This window comes from Triturus cristatus, chromosome 10, assembly GCF_964204655.1.
Source record: "Triturus cristatus chromosome 10, aTriCri1.1, whole genome shotgun sequence".
NCBI classification, from domain to species: Eukaryota; Metazoa; Chordata; class Amphibia; order Caudata; family Salamandridae; genus Triturus; species Triturus cristatus.
This window is the reverse complement of record NC_140593.1, coordinates 586,896,621-586,911,274: the sequence shown is the minus strand read 5'-3', so window position 1 is coordinate 586,911,274 and position 14,654 is coordinate 586,896,621. Positions and strand designations below refer to the sequence as shown.

Sequence of the window (14,654 nt, the reverse complement as noted above, 5' to 3'; positions counted from 1 at the left end):
AACATGTGAGAAGAACGTGTAGTCTCGGGGTTTGTGGATAGAGTTCGCCAAGTGTCCAGAAGGCCCAAGTCCTGTATACGCCGCTGTGTGTCCAAGGTGAAAGAGCCCAGATCAGAGCGTTGAGTGAGTACTGTCCAGCTCTTTCTGCCATATTAGATTGAAGTCACCGATAAACATTAGCCCTTCCACGAAGTCCATTAATTTTCCCAAGAGTTCGTGAAGGAAGCCTGTCTGACCAGTATTGGGGGCATATAGCACTTCAAAAGGTACACAATTTCCCCTCTCAAACGTCCCTTAACCATGACCCATTGGCCATCTGTATCACTCTGTACCCCCATCGGTTGGAATTGTATAGAAGAACAAAACATGAGAGCCACCCCCCTGTTTCATGTGAGCTTTGGGGGGGGGGGGGAGAGAGAGAGTTAAGACCTTTAACGCTCCAGGTTCCAATAGTAATCAGCATCAAGTTATAGGAACAAGCTACTTCTCTCTAAGGACTCCGATAACCCCATCCTACCCTTAATCCTTGCCTGTCTCCAAAGGGCCGTGCTGTGCCTTTGTGTGCCAACTTTGCATTGACCAGTATCAGAGAACCCCCCTGTCTAAAATTGTTAAAGCTGCCACCACGCCACCCCAACCCCTAAAAGGAAAAGAACCAACATGGACAAACAGTACAAAAACCATTGCTCGGTTGACTTGCGGGGCTAAAACGCCCCCACATAGACACAGGGGGGACAACAGGTCCGAGGACCCAGTCCAAGCCCATCCCGGCAAGTTTCTCAAATGTGAATCATCTTTGCAATACTGAAACTCGAGTCATTCTATAGGATCATATCTAAGGAAGCAAATAGAGCAGGTCTTCTGTATTAAAGAGTGAGACAGCCAAACTGTATAACAGTATTGTACTAGAGTCAAACATACTATTGGGCGACCGACCCGCCATGTTTAGAGAGAAGGATATGGCATAGTTCTTAAGTATGGAGCCCTTAGTCCATGCTGTGTCCGCATCTCCAATAGAGGGCCCGTGCCCCCCGAATAGGGGCCGAGGGAAAGTTCAAGGGTGTGGGTATCTGCGGTCATAAAGAGGTTGTAGCATCATTGCGGCTGTCTCTGGAGATATCCTGAGACATCAACTCAATTGGCAAGTGATCTTAGATTCGTGCATTACACTGCTGGCGGAGTCGAAAGGTCTTGTCTGTCGAGGTGTTGCCTGCCCTCTATCACCGGCGTCCTCTACGTGTTCTCGTCGCCCAAGTGGAAGTGGATCTTGCGCCCTGGGAGGGGACTCCAGATCTGCCTCGACTGGGGCCATCCTCGGAGGGGAGGCCCAGAAGTGCCAACCCTTCCTTTAGCTCAGTGTGTCTCTTGTTCTGGAACTCAAAACTGAGCCCAAATGGGTATGTCCACTGGTATCTGATGTGGTCAGCTTGCAGTTTGGAGGGGACAGGTCTGAGCGTTTTGTCTTCGTGCTAATGTAGATGGCGCGACATCTTGATATATGGTACAGGAATGATCCTGAAAGGATAGTGTCTTTCGATCAAGCCGCCTGTAGAACCGCCTCCTTGACCTTATAGGAGTGGAACTTCGCTAGAACGTCGCGGGGTCTCCTCTTATCGCCCTTCTGTAAGGGACCTACCTGATGGACTCTGTCGAGCATTATATTGAGGGTCTGGGGGCTCATGATCTCCGCGACGAGTCCCTCTATAAAAGCTTCTAGGTCCGACCCTTCCGCACCCTCCTCCAGTTCCCTGACCCGTATGTTCTCCCTCTTCGCTCGGTTTTCAAGATCCTCAGCTTTGAGTTGCGTCTGTTGTAACTGCTCCTTAAGAACACTGACATCGTCGCGTAGCTCTGTGGTGTGCTGCTCTTGTTCCTGGTGTTGTGCCGCTCTTGTTCCTGGTGTTGTGCCTCCAAGTCCAACACTCTAGTGCCCACAGGGTCCACATCGTGTTGGAGAGGTCAGACAGCCCGTCAGGTCAGATCGCAGTTGGTCAATGGAGGATTTGATGTCTTAACCGAGCTCGGTACTTAGCTCCGTTTTAAAGTCTTTAAGCATGGTCAGTAGATCTGTCTTCGTGATAGCCATGGTTGCCCCTTCCGTGTCTCCTCTGCGTCGGGCGCTTGTCAATGGTCGAAAAGAAATCTGATAATTTGCTGGGTGTCTTGCCCGTCCCCTTCTTTGGCGGCATAGGGATGAGGGCCCACGCGTCTTCGCAGCTCTGTCTAAGGTATTGTAGGAACTCTGGTATAGCCTCAACCAGATCAGAGGGAGGCTTGAGGTCAACCCTGCTTCTAGGCATTCCCTCAGTACAGTAGCGAGACCACTCCGACCCCTCCAAGTTCTAGTGGTCCGTGTCGAGGCGCTGCCACCAACGCCAGGTTAGGAGGTGGGCGCCATGTGAGAGGTACTTTGGGTATGAAGAAGGCTGCATGTGGCATCTAGCTCAGACTGGAGTATCAAGGTAGGAGAGGTCTTCAGGAGGTGTAGGGGCGTCTCATCATGGAGTGTGAAGCCATAAATCAGGGAGGCAGGTGCAAAAGAGACTGTCGTACGCAAGCCCCGTGCAGGCGTTTCTGTGGTCGTGCAAACAGGGAGACCACTTGGATGGCAAGAGCACAGGGGGGGTGGGATCTAGTCACTCGTTCCTGGGTAATGTCGCCGACAGGTACGTGGTGGTCACAGAGGGGAATCGCCACTCGTCCCCTCAGGCACGCTCTCCCCAATTACTCAGTCACGTGTCCGTATGGAAAGGGAGACATTTGACAAAGTTTGCCGCCATTTGAGGGCATTGCGGCTGCCATGTTAGAGTCGGGCATTTAGGATGTAAAGTGCCGCAGTCTCTACCGCCCTCGGAGACCCCCAGCGCGCTTCGCAGGGCTCACCGCTGCGATCCTCAATGCATCAGTGTGTCTGATGTCTGCAGCCGCGGCATTGCTCAGAGGGATCGGGCCGTCTCTCCACGGGCCGGCTCCGGCCGCCATCTTGGCCGTCAATGGTTTCCCCTCCTGGAGTTGTCGCAGCAGATTAAAGCCTGTGCAGGCACTCCGGAGACAGCAAAATACACTCCCCCGTTGCCGCTTATCATCCGACGCTGGTAGTTTTTTTCCCCGATGATTCAGCTTCAGGGAGCCGCCGAAAATTACCCAGAGCGCGTGGACCGGGAGCCGAGAAGGTCTACGTCTGCTTGGCCATCTTGCCCGGCCACGCCCCCTCCGTATGTCTTTTGACGTTATTTGTGTCACAGATTTTTTCTTTAGCTAAAATAAAAAAGGACTATGTTGTCCATAGAAAACCGTGGGAATTCAATTAAAGTAAATACAGCAATAACATTGAAATAAATTTAGTATAAACAGCATTACCATACCAATTTTTTTTTTTTACATTACGTTGATTTTAATGTTCTAATCATTTAAAATCGGAAGGCACTAAACACAGTAAATTACAATGATACCTTTAACATTTTCAAATTAATATTTTTAAAAAAAACTTGCGTGTCTGCTTATTGTATTGCGAAGTAATGTGAACTAACCATTGCGTAGTAAAAGCATGCTATCTATCAGCATGCGTAGTAATGGTCAACGTGTTTTAAAAAATGCATACTAAAAGCACTGCGAAGTAATGGCCGCGTAGTAATGGTAGATTTCCGTAAGTAGACCTCTGGGTTAAAGCTGTGCAGCGCCTGTCACCACGCCATGGCTGTTGATGACCCCCACCTGGTGTGTTTTTCGTTCCTGAAGTGCAACCTCGACTCAGTTGTGCTCCGATTGTCAGGCCATCGCACCGAAGGCTTTGAGATAGCAGTTCCTAAAGCTGATGCTGCCCGGTGTACGGCACCATGGAGATTGCCCCATCGATCTCGGTCGAAGAATGCCCAAGCTCCGCTCCGGAAGGTCAAAGTCTTCTTCCTCCTAGTCGAGGTCAGTTAAGAAGTACATGAATTTGAAGAATGCTTCAACTTACGGCATCCGTCACATGACTAGACAGGAGTCTCTGCATTCGAGGCCCCTCTAAGCGGGTGCCTGGGTAGGCTCTGCGTTTCCCTCCGTTTCCGGGACCAGGAAGGGACCTCCATCCAATTAAAGAAGTTCTATGACGCTGTGTGAGACATATTTTTGCGGCTTGACCCTGCTGGAGTGCCTTCAGGGCCCCGCGGGCTCAGTTGGAGTCCCTGTGGGTTCTGCACCTATGTCACCACGGGCTCCTCTTGGATCCGGACCGGCGCTGGTTGCACCACTCCGACCGGCGCCGTGTCTGGCATGCTGTCCCCCTCTAACCTGGCTACGGAGGAAGGCTTCTTTTGCAAAGATGGTGCTCAGAGCTGTGGCGAACGTGGACCTGCTGCTTCCTTGGACCTGCCGTTTCCTACAGTTGCAGTCAAGACTGTTTTGACGGAGGTCCTGGTGTCGCCACCTCAGAACCCTTGTTGCCTTTCAACAAGGCCTTGATCGGCATACTACTCTGTGCCTGGTGCAAGCCCAGCACAGGTGCTCCTTTGAACAGATCTATTGCCCTCCACCACTAGGTGACCCAGCTTAACTCTCTGCCCATCCCACCCCACAAAGCTTGGTGGTCCAAGCCTCTTCTTCCTGTGGCTTGTTCCCTTCTGCAACCCCTGACAGGGAAAAGGCTGGACAGCTTTGGTAAGATCTCTTCTTCCACCAGCCTAGCATTGCGGGCGGTAAACACTGCATGTCTCTTGGGCTGTTATTCCCATTCACTATGGCATACAGTTGCATAGGTGCTGCCAAGAGCCTTGCAGGAGGACCGGGGTTCTCCTCTCCCAAGCAGTTACAGATGGGAGAGATGCAGCAAAATTTAGCATGCGATGTGGCTGAGACACAACACTCGCTAGGCAGAGCGATTTCCTCAATGCTGGCCATTAGGCACCACCCTGTTGAGGACTTCTGGGTTTTCAGGGGATGTTCAAGCGAACCTTATGGACATGCCCTTTGATGGCTCTCGTCTCTTCGGAGTCAAGGCAGATGCAGCTCTTGAGCGCTTCAAGGACTCTCGAAACGGCCAAGTCCTTGGGTCTCACTGTGTCATCAGTCTGTCTGCCATACACCCCTTTTGTGGCTACGGAAGGGGCGTCCAACTGCGCCAACCCTGCCCCAGCCAGAGGACCCCGCAAGCCCAGCAACCTCTACAGGGTTGTTGGCAGTGTGCACCTGGACCTCGTGGGTCGGGTGGCCAGAAGTCAGGCCAAGCCACAAACCCCTACTCCAGCACAAAACCTTCCTAGTCCAATTAACCCCCAATCATGTTTTAGGAAGCTGGCGCTGTATATACTATCATATGTGAGTTAAGGTGTACACAGTCCTGTGGAACCCAAAAGGTAGGCTTAGGTAAAAGTAGATAGCACCTTACTCTCCATTTGTGGTTGTATGGTCGAGCAGTAAGGCTGTATCGGAGGACTGTGTTATGCATTTTTTTTGGACACTCAGCAAATGATTTCACTCCCCAAGACTGAACTTCAGACCAATTGTTACTGTATAAAATATTATTTTAGTTATTTTATTTTCTGGAACCAAGCAAGCCTGACACAGGTGAGCAATAAATCCTTTACAGTTGTAATGCAGTCTGTAAATAGTTTGATTTGCAATTGTATGTGCACTTTGATTACAGTAGTTACTGACAATGCAATTCTTTTCATAATACAGTACATATACTTTGTATAGGCTTTTTAGTGAAATGACTATTAGATTACTTTGCAGATTGCTGCTCTTAAACAGTGCAGTATACCTGGATACTGCACTGGGACATTTCCTGTAAACAGGCGAGTAAAGTGTTTTTATTTAGTTACAGTTTTAAAGGATTTCTTACATTTTCCAACTCCACACTTTTCATAGAAGAGCAGTCAATGTTATCCTATGGAGGAAAATAGTATTATTGGTTAATAGGTAAGTACTTTGTTGTGGGAGTTGGTATTCTGGGGTTAGACTCAGTGGTCCTCCAGGGTCAAGGATGCAGTCTTTTTACACCCTCAGCAGCACTGGGGCAGCCGGGTGCAGAGTGCTGTTTTGGCGCCGGGCTCCCTGTAGCTTTCAATGGGGTTTCTCCAGTTTGCAAAAGCGCTGTAGGCTCTGGGGCAAAGGTCTTCTGGGTGCGACCACCACTTGGGGAGGTAAGTTGGGATGCTGGGGATTGGTTAGGCACCATCGGTTGGGCCACCCAAGGCCATGGGACGTCTGGTGCAGGGGTGCCTTTTAGGGTCGAATATTCTTACCAACTCTTGGTCGTGGTTGGGGGGGACCTTCCAGACTTTGGCTGCAGGCGTCCTTTGAGGCTTGAGGCGGGTCAGGGAACCCTGGATCTTGGGTCTGGATCACTGGGGAGACCTCGTGGTGTTGGGCCATTAACTCGGGCGGTGGGCGTCTTGTGCAGAGTGGTGTAGACTTGTGGATCCTTGCGGAGCTGGAGTCTGTGGATGACCAAATCCAGTGTTTACGGGAGACCGTCTATGGAATTGAAGGCATGCAGGTCCTCCGGGTTTCTTTAGGTTGCTGACTGCAGGACATGCCGGGATTTTGCAGGAGCAGAATCTTAGTAGGGGCAGGCCAGTAGGGCTGGGGCCAAATAAGTGGGCATCCTTCCCTTGTTAGCTTCAGCATGGCTGTTCGGTCTTCCTCTTCTTTTTCTTCTGCTGGTTTCTTGTCTAAGTAAGCAACGTTCAGGGGTGCCCCCAAGTACTAGATTTAGGATTGTTACAGGTAGGTAAAAGGATGGGACCAATGGGCCCCTTCCCTGGGGTGGATACACCTCCCATTATGCCACCCTCCAGTGGGAGGGGGGGCATATGCCTTTCCCTGGTAGGATGGCAGGGACGGAGTTTTGCTTCACCTTGCCTCCACCACCTGAGGGGTGGAGTTGGCAGAGGTGGGCGCTCCCCTCTTCCTCACTTGTTTTTCCTGCCGGTTCTCCTGCCCAAAGTGGGGGTCAGAACCAGTGGGGACCAGTTGCTGGGAGCAGCAACAGGCCTGGGGAAGCTCACAAAGGCGGCAGGCATTTGAAGCTTCCCCTTTGTGGACCCTGCCCATCCTGGGGAGGAGGCTTAGCACCTCTTTCCAGGATGTGCATTGTTTCAGGCCCCTGAGAGCAGCAGGCTATCGACCCAGTAGTCCAGAAACCTGTCTGGTGGTGGCAGCTGAAGGCAGCCACTCAGCCTGGACACTAGTGGTAGGTCGTTTTTCAGGGGGCATCTCCAAGATCCCCTGTGTGCATTTTTCACTAAATCCCACACTGGCATTGGTGTGGATTTAATGTGCTGGGAAGTTTTATAGCAAACTTTTCAGTTTTCAGTGTAGCCATTATGGTGCTGCGGAGTTCGTAATGACAAACTCCCAGCACCATGTATTCTTAATGGCAGCACTGCACTTACAATGTCTAAGAATGGCTTTAGACACTTTAGAGGTACAGGGCTCTTGCACCTGTACCCTCACCACTGGTATAGTGCACCCAGCCAGAGTTGTGACGGACCTATGCCAGGGCAGTGGATTGTAGGCATGGCCAACAGGTATGTGTGCCATGTCGATTTCACTTTGTTCTGCACCTAGACACACATCCTGCAAATGCAGTGTGAGCGTAAAGGTACAGGGGCTCTAAGGGTGGCACAATGAGTGCTGCAGCCCTTAGAGGTCTTCCCTGGTCACTGTGCCCTGGGTACCTGTGGTACCCTTTACCAGGGGCTGACATGTGGCCAGAGATGCCAATTGGGTTAGTTTTGGGGAAGAACACAGGCCCTGAGGACCTCATTGGCAGGGACCCAGGGTACATCAAGTGAAAGTGCATCGGTAGGCAAAATGTGTGGGGGGTTACTGCAACAGAAACCCACTTTCCTACAGAGGTGAATTACTTGTAGTGCATGCAGTGTCTGTGGGCATGGTACGTAGGGATGTGCGCCATGTTGTGTTTTCACTTTTACCTGCACCAAGGCATGCAGCCTGCAGTGGCAGTCTGTTTGGTTAGGGGTGTCTTATGGTGGCACAATTCTGCTGTAGCCTTTAAACGCCCTCTTTAACCACTTACTAGGGACTTGCAGTGATTGCTAAAGGTATTGCCAATTGGGGAAACAATTGTCCATTTTGGGTAAGAACTCTGGCACTGAAGACCTGGTTAGCAGGAACCCAGTGCACTCCCAGTCAAAATCAAACTAAATTCCAGGCAAAAAGGGGCCCTTTATTACAATACCCTACCAGTTCCAGCCTGAAAACAAAATATTCTCACGACTCATGGGACCACCCTTTGAACCACTTCATGTGAATTACAGTTCCTCACATGGAAAGTAGCTTTCTTAGTAGCTATCTCATCTCTTAGGTGAATAAGCGAACTTCCAGCACTCAATTTAAAAGAATATTTCCTTACTAATCTAAAGTTGCTCCCTAAAGTAGTTTCTGCATTATATGCAAATCAATCAAGCTAGTAGTATTCTTCCCTACACCAGACTCAGTTGGAGAAAGAGCTCCACACACGCTCGGTTAAGAGTAATGTATTTCCTTAAGAGCCCTAAACCTTTTTGCAAAACAACTTTTTGTAGCATTTTCAAACCTCCCAAAAAGTTTTCCCTCCATCCAAAGCTGAAATAGCAAGATGGATAGTAAGATGTATTTAGACTTGCCACTGCAAATAGAGCTCTACCTGTAACTCCAAGGGCTCACTCCACACTTAACAAGCATTGGCATAGCCAATAGGTCTCGCCTTTGGAACCTTATGTGTTTAACCATGCAACAGTTGATGTCGTCAAAACATTCAGCATCCTAGTTTTGCCTTCACATGCATTAAACGGCTATGGCCTTCACTGAGCAAACAGTTTAGCAGGAACAATTATGAAATCCATTAAATGTCTACTATATGAGCAATTACCAAATCAATGAGTCTTTCAATTCCAACACATTAGTTCTAAATGAGAAAGGTCATCCACCTGATGAATAATGGAACTATAAATTACTCATCCTTGGACTAATCTGAATTGTTCATAATTTCATGAGACAAGACCTTCCATAGGGCAGGTGCTTGGTAGCAAACGTTCTTACTTCGACACCGCTTACACTTGATGGTAGGTACCATTAATAAAAACTTGCTCTCAGATGTCAAAGATTTAGGAAGACTGCTTTCAACTTCTTTATTGCATATGAGACAATGCAAAGTTCCTGGTGAGTCAAAAGTAGAAATTTTAGTCTGCTTTCTCTGGAATCCAAAGTTCCCTCTGGACATCAGGCACAAGCACTAACTTGCAGACATTCTTAACATTAGCCACTTGTTTCTGAAGCACTTGCAGTCTATTCAAAACATATTGTAGCATACCTACCTGCAAGACTGTAGGATAGTCTAAATTGGGCCCCATATAATTAGTAATCTGGTCTAAATTGATTTCGGTTAGAAAAGGTTAAACCAGTCTCAGCACAATTAGATACCAGGAAGTGGAACTCACTTTTACATTGGTCTTCAGTGCCGTAGATATGTTTGTGTCAAGATTGTTTGTCATTAAATTGACTGTCAGGATGTCATATTGGTCTGCTAGAAATAAACAATATATTTTAGAAACTATCAGACTTGTGTTGCATTGTACATACAAAAGCTTTGTTTTGGCAATATTAGTGCTCAGTCAATTGTTCCTCCTCCGTACCTGGACTTCCCTACAGTTTGCATGAAAGCAAGTTAAGACGGACTATAAATCACCCTTGAGTTTTGATATGTTCAGGTTATTTATGAAATCCTACAACAAACAACTCTAGAAGCTCATAGACAAGTAGCAGGCGTAGATTAATCTACGAAAGGAGAAGTTGAGGCTCCTGTGGAACAAGGCATGTTACTGCAAAAGATAAACCTTGTAGATTAACATCACTTATTTGCACCAGAAAGGGAGCAAATAAGTCATTTACCTCTCAACTTACTGGTCAAAGTGCATTATAACCAGGTCAAGATCCAGAGTGTTGCATGCAACCGAAAACGTCCAAGCTCAGCATAGCTGCATCACCCTAATCAGCAAAATGATTTCGACATTAGTTGGTGTAGTTTACATGAATCTGCTGCCTGAAAGTTGAGCTTTTTGGTCCCTTTGAAAAGGATGAAGTGCCCCTGGAGCTATATAACCATGCACCCGTGACTCCAGACACATTGTTGCTGGCAACAAAAGGGGTTCCTTGACTAATGCAGTAAAATTACATGTGTGATGCTGTTTCCCATACCTACAAATCCAGCGCAGAGAGACTCCACTCTGGATAACATAAATCCCATCTTGCTCCTATCGCTCAAATAGGACATGCCTCGTGTGCAGGGAAAAACAGGATGGGGCATGTTATGAGTATTAAAATGTATATAATTAACACGGCATTCACATTTTAAACTATACCAATGCATGTTCACACAGATTGAAATACTGTATTCACGATGACCTTTCTGAATTGGGTATTTCTAAATGTACTTTTCTCAGGTCCGTTTACGGCATAGCTATGGTTTGTTAGTTCAAAATGAGCATATGTAATTGCTTCTAGTAGCTACCTCAACTGGGACATGTTGCACCCTTCCCTGCTCAAAAACCAAAGGCCTGTGAACTAACGCCAGATCTGGAGCCTCATAGCCGCTGCAAAGTAAGTTTTAGAGTAGACCCCTCTAGGTCCACAGGCACTGCCTTTTGTATTTATTTATTTGAATGCAGCAGTGTTAAAACGTGTAAAATTTAAACTCTCAAGCATAGCATAATAACCATTGCATCCTGCACACTAAAACACGATGAGCAGAGGAAACCAGCTTTGGCCGCGTGGCCGTAAAAGCAAAAGTGATCGCGATGACTCGCTCTGTTCTCAGCACGCGTGGTATGCGCGCAGCAGCATTAATTGTAGAGGCGGAGTGAGGCGCGCGCACTTGTGCGCATAGCCGAAAGCTGGTGGCCGGCAACAGCCTTTGGAAACCTTTCCAAAAGCCACTGACTAAATGTCTCGCAGAGCAGCGCATGCGCTGACTCAGCGAGACCTAAAATGGGAGCCTCAATAGCTTTTATAGGAAACATCCCACTAGCAGATTTCTGTAAAGCAGCTACGTGTATTAACCCACGTACTTTTTCATAACACAATTGTGGTTTGAAGTCTTAGTGTTAATCAACAAGCCAGTCAGTCAAACTATTTTACAAACCTATTTTCAATCTTCCATGTCAACCGTTGGCTAACCGCCGTTTTTTTGGGAGCACTGCTTTTCATTCTGTGCTAAGCATATGTATCTATGGCAAACACATGCTACAAATGAAATGTAACTTTCCCTGGAAGCATCTATTCATAGTGTACCCACCCTCCTCCTCGAAAGCTACTGGCTGATGTATTCACTTCTCTACTAAAACTTTTTCTTATCTTTACTCACATGCTCATCTTTTCTGTCCCTATGCTGCTCCTTCACGAAGCTCACCCGATAAGCTGCAAACAATCCAACAAAGGAGTCTATAATCATGCACTATACACACTATAGGAGGCGTCACGATAACTCTAGACTCTTAAGACTTCTTCAAAGGAAAAGCAAGTTGCAGACGTTTGAGCCCAACACTAGATGACCGGTGTATGCACACTACGTATAGATGCTTACAGGGTAACCTATTACTTCTGACTGCCACCATACTCCAGTCATGACTAATCTGCAAATGAGCTCTCCATCCCAGCAAGGAGGCATCTGTCGGGAATAACTGAAATTAGTTTTCTGGCACTTTAACATGTTCAATCTTTCAATCCACTATTGTAAAACTTTCTTCGTCTGCTTGGTTTCAAATTTCGTCCTCCCAATCTCCACGTGTTTGATGCCCTACGTGCTCAGTTGCTTCAGAATAGTTTGCATTTTTCTAACAACCCCTCTACCGCAGGTTGTAGAATAGACTGCTGCCTCTGGCAGCATGTGTGCTCTTCTCTTGTGCTTTTAACCTCTGGAAAGCTAAAAAAAAATGGCAAAAAGCTGGAGGGCCAGTATGAATCCTCATCTGGTGTGGAGATGGAAAACCAGAACCATCCAACAATCTGCTTCATTCTGCAGTTTGAACTCTTCTCCAATCCTGTAGAAGCTCGACTTATTGTCAGTTTTCTCAGGCCTACCGTGCAAAACGTTACTGGCCAAACTAGTTTGGACTAGTCCGTGTGGTCCAAGCCATACCATGGTACACATGTCTTCCCCTTGCCTTTGAAACCAGCAGCGTCTCCAGCATAGAATGGAAGTGTGAATTTAACTGGAGTAGGGGTGTGAGGGTTACTGAAGGTGAAATACATGCACTTTGAAAAGGTAATGGCAGATCTTCCCTCCCTAATCTCCTACACTACCTTCAAACCCTAAAGTTGCACACTGTGAACACGTAAACCATTTTGTGGGGTGAGGATTCTAGTTTGGACAATGAGTATTTGAGCTCTACATATTTTAGTGTACTACCTTTTTATGTTGTACTCCGATTACTTTAAAGTGTCTTCCTTTTATTGTGTCCCTCAAATAATAGTTTAAAGCATTGTACCTTCTGTGTCCCTTAACCACCTTCAATGAAATGGAGAGCCAAACAGGATTCCAGGAAACGTACCAAAAAGTTGTCTCAGATGACATTAGCCTTGATGGCCCTGTTAAAAAAAATTTAGTGCTAAGGAGTTCATATGCTGTCTGATGTTGTCTCTGCCTCAAACTACTGCCACCTTCTGGTGCTGATCATAGGTATTAATTTAACATGTTTGTACTTAATGTAATAAAATACTTTTTATGCTCTGTATAAAGCACTGACTGGCTATTGGTATTGCTATAAACTGTCATTCTAAATCTGGAGATTCTAGCTCTCTCTATTTCTAGTACCCGGAAAAAGACGTGGTTTAAAGGAAGAAACTTCTCTAAAAATGTATCGTACTGCATTCTTGGTAAACTACAGTACCCATGCAGCATACAACCCAGAAACCCCTATGTACTGAATGACCCCTTGATTCTTGTTTTTCCAGCCCCTACACAGAAGAAACTTGTTAAATGGTGTAAAAAGACAGTCTGTCGGCAGCACTGATGTGTTTGAAGCAACACAACTGAGTTGATCGAAAATAGTTGGTTCTACTAGGGTGGCATGCAAGGCAAGCAGGTGTGCATGTTACATAAAGCACCACATTAAACAGGTGGTCATATTTGTATGTAAATAAAGTGTGCCTCTGTGTACTTAAGACTGAGTCCCTGGACACAGAGGAGGTAGTCGAGATAGATTTAGTGAGCCCTCCAACGCATGCCATTAGTACCAACCGCTGGATCAAGATGCATAAGTCGTGTAACATCTGCTTTGTACCAGCAGGAGGCTGTGGTTCAGAGGACAGTTCTTTGAAAGATTGTGAAGTTTAATGAACAGACTTTGTAGACTTTCAACCAAATAGTGCAATTTTGTGATGTTCATTAAATAGTACGGCTAGTTGCATGTTAGGGAGATGGAAAGAGTCCTTATTTCTAATGACTTGAAATCCCTTCGTTCCTGAGCGCATATGCCTTTCACGTTCCCTTTCCCAGCCCTGGCTCCCAATTTAGAAGCGGCATTGGAGTGATAATAAATGAGGAACTTAAAGTGTTTCGGAAAGGCTGCTTTGACACTTTAGTACAAGTTAGCATTCAGTTAGTGGTGGTTTGGTTTATATCAAAGTATAGCGTTGTTTGAATAAATACCTGGAGACTTCAAGGATTGTTTATTTATTATTGTCCTAAGCAAGATGACCTTTACTAATTAATTGAACGACAAAGTCTCTGATATTTTACTGACTTTCACAATAGACCTTTGTAGATTTTTGGGGTTTGGCTAGAAAAAATATCTGTTTTTTTTTTTTCCCTCTGAAGCACACAGTGGAAGTCCTCGGACTCCTTTCAGATGAAAGTAGAAACTGAAGCGGTTTCCTGGTCAAAACTTGAAGATCAGACACAAAGGAATGGAGGAGGAGATCCTTTCTGGTTTTATACTTTGTGACTTAAAAAAGCCGGTCACTCGGGTCGTACATTTGATGCCCAGGTGAATATTACTGATGTCTTCTAATTTTATGAAAAAGACTACAATACCTTAAAAGAAACCCCAATGTAATCTGTTGCATTTAGTTTCTTGTCAAGTAGTCTAATAGCGTGATTGCTGCCTTGTAACAGGTATGCAGTTATGTATGATTTAAGAGGTGAAGCGTTCACCCAGGAAAACATGGTAAGACTGAATTATGACTTTGTAAGCTAATTGCAATATTTGACATGTAGCCGCAGATTCCTTACCTTTGCACTTCCAGGCGTCTGGCTGAATCCGGAAGATTTTTTTAATGGCAATATCCCTGTGTGCTGATATGTGGGGTCTGTTGACTCCCCGTGACATTGTAGGCGTCAGGTTTGTAGTCAAGACATCCGCGTTGTCTATATAGGCACCACCTCGGCGCGCTGACATTCATTCCTTTCCGCGCCAGCCAGCGCAGATCTGTGGAAGAGCGCTACCCCTTGTCACATTTTGACAGACTTTATTTCGACTTTTTGTGGAGTCCTTTTGGTGTTTAGGCATGTCTAGTAAGTAGGGATGTATGACGATACTTAGCATGCCATTAGTATGCATGATTTTATTACAATGTTTTTACATCGCAAATGCCTTTACTACGCATTTTTTCACTGCGCATACAAATACATCGCAAATACATTAATATCAAAAGAAGTGGCTTTTAAC

The 14,654-nt window shown here is 46.4% G+C and overlaps 1 long non-coding RNA gene across 3 annotated transcripts in view; it reads left to right on the top strand.

Moving 5' to 3' along the window:
* Positions 1 to 14,654, top strand: part of LOC146789769 (uncharacterized) — a 310,950-nt gene that overhangs the window by 112,737 nt on the left and 183,559 nt on the right. For all 3 annotated transcript variants that reach the window (XR_014970159.1, XR_014970157.1, XR_014970158.1), the window contains exon 5: positions 13,805 to 13,973. This is a non-coding gene — a long non-coding RNA (uncharacterized LOC146789769). The remainder of the gene's footprint in view (positions 1 to 13,804; positions 13,974 to 14,654) is intronic.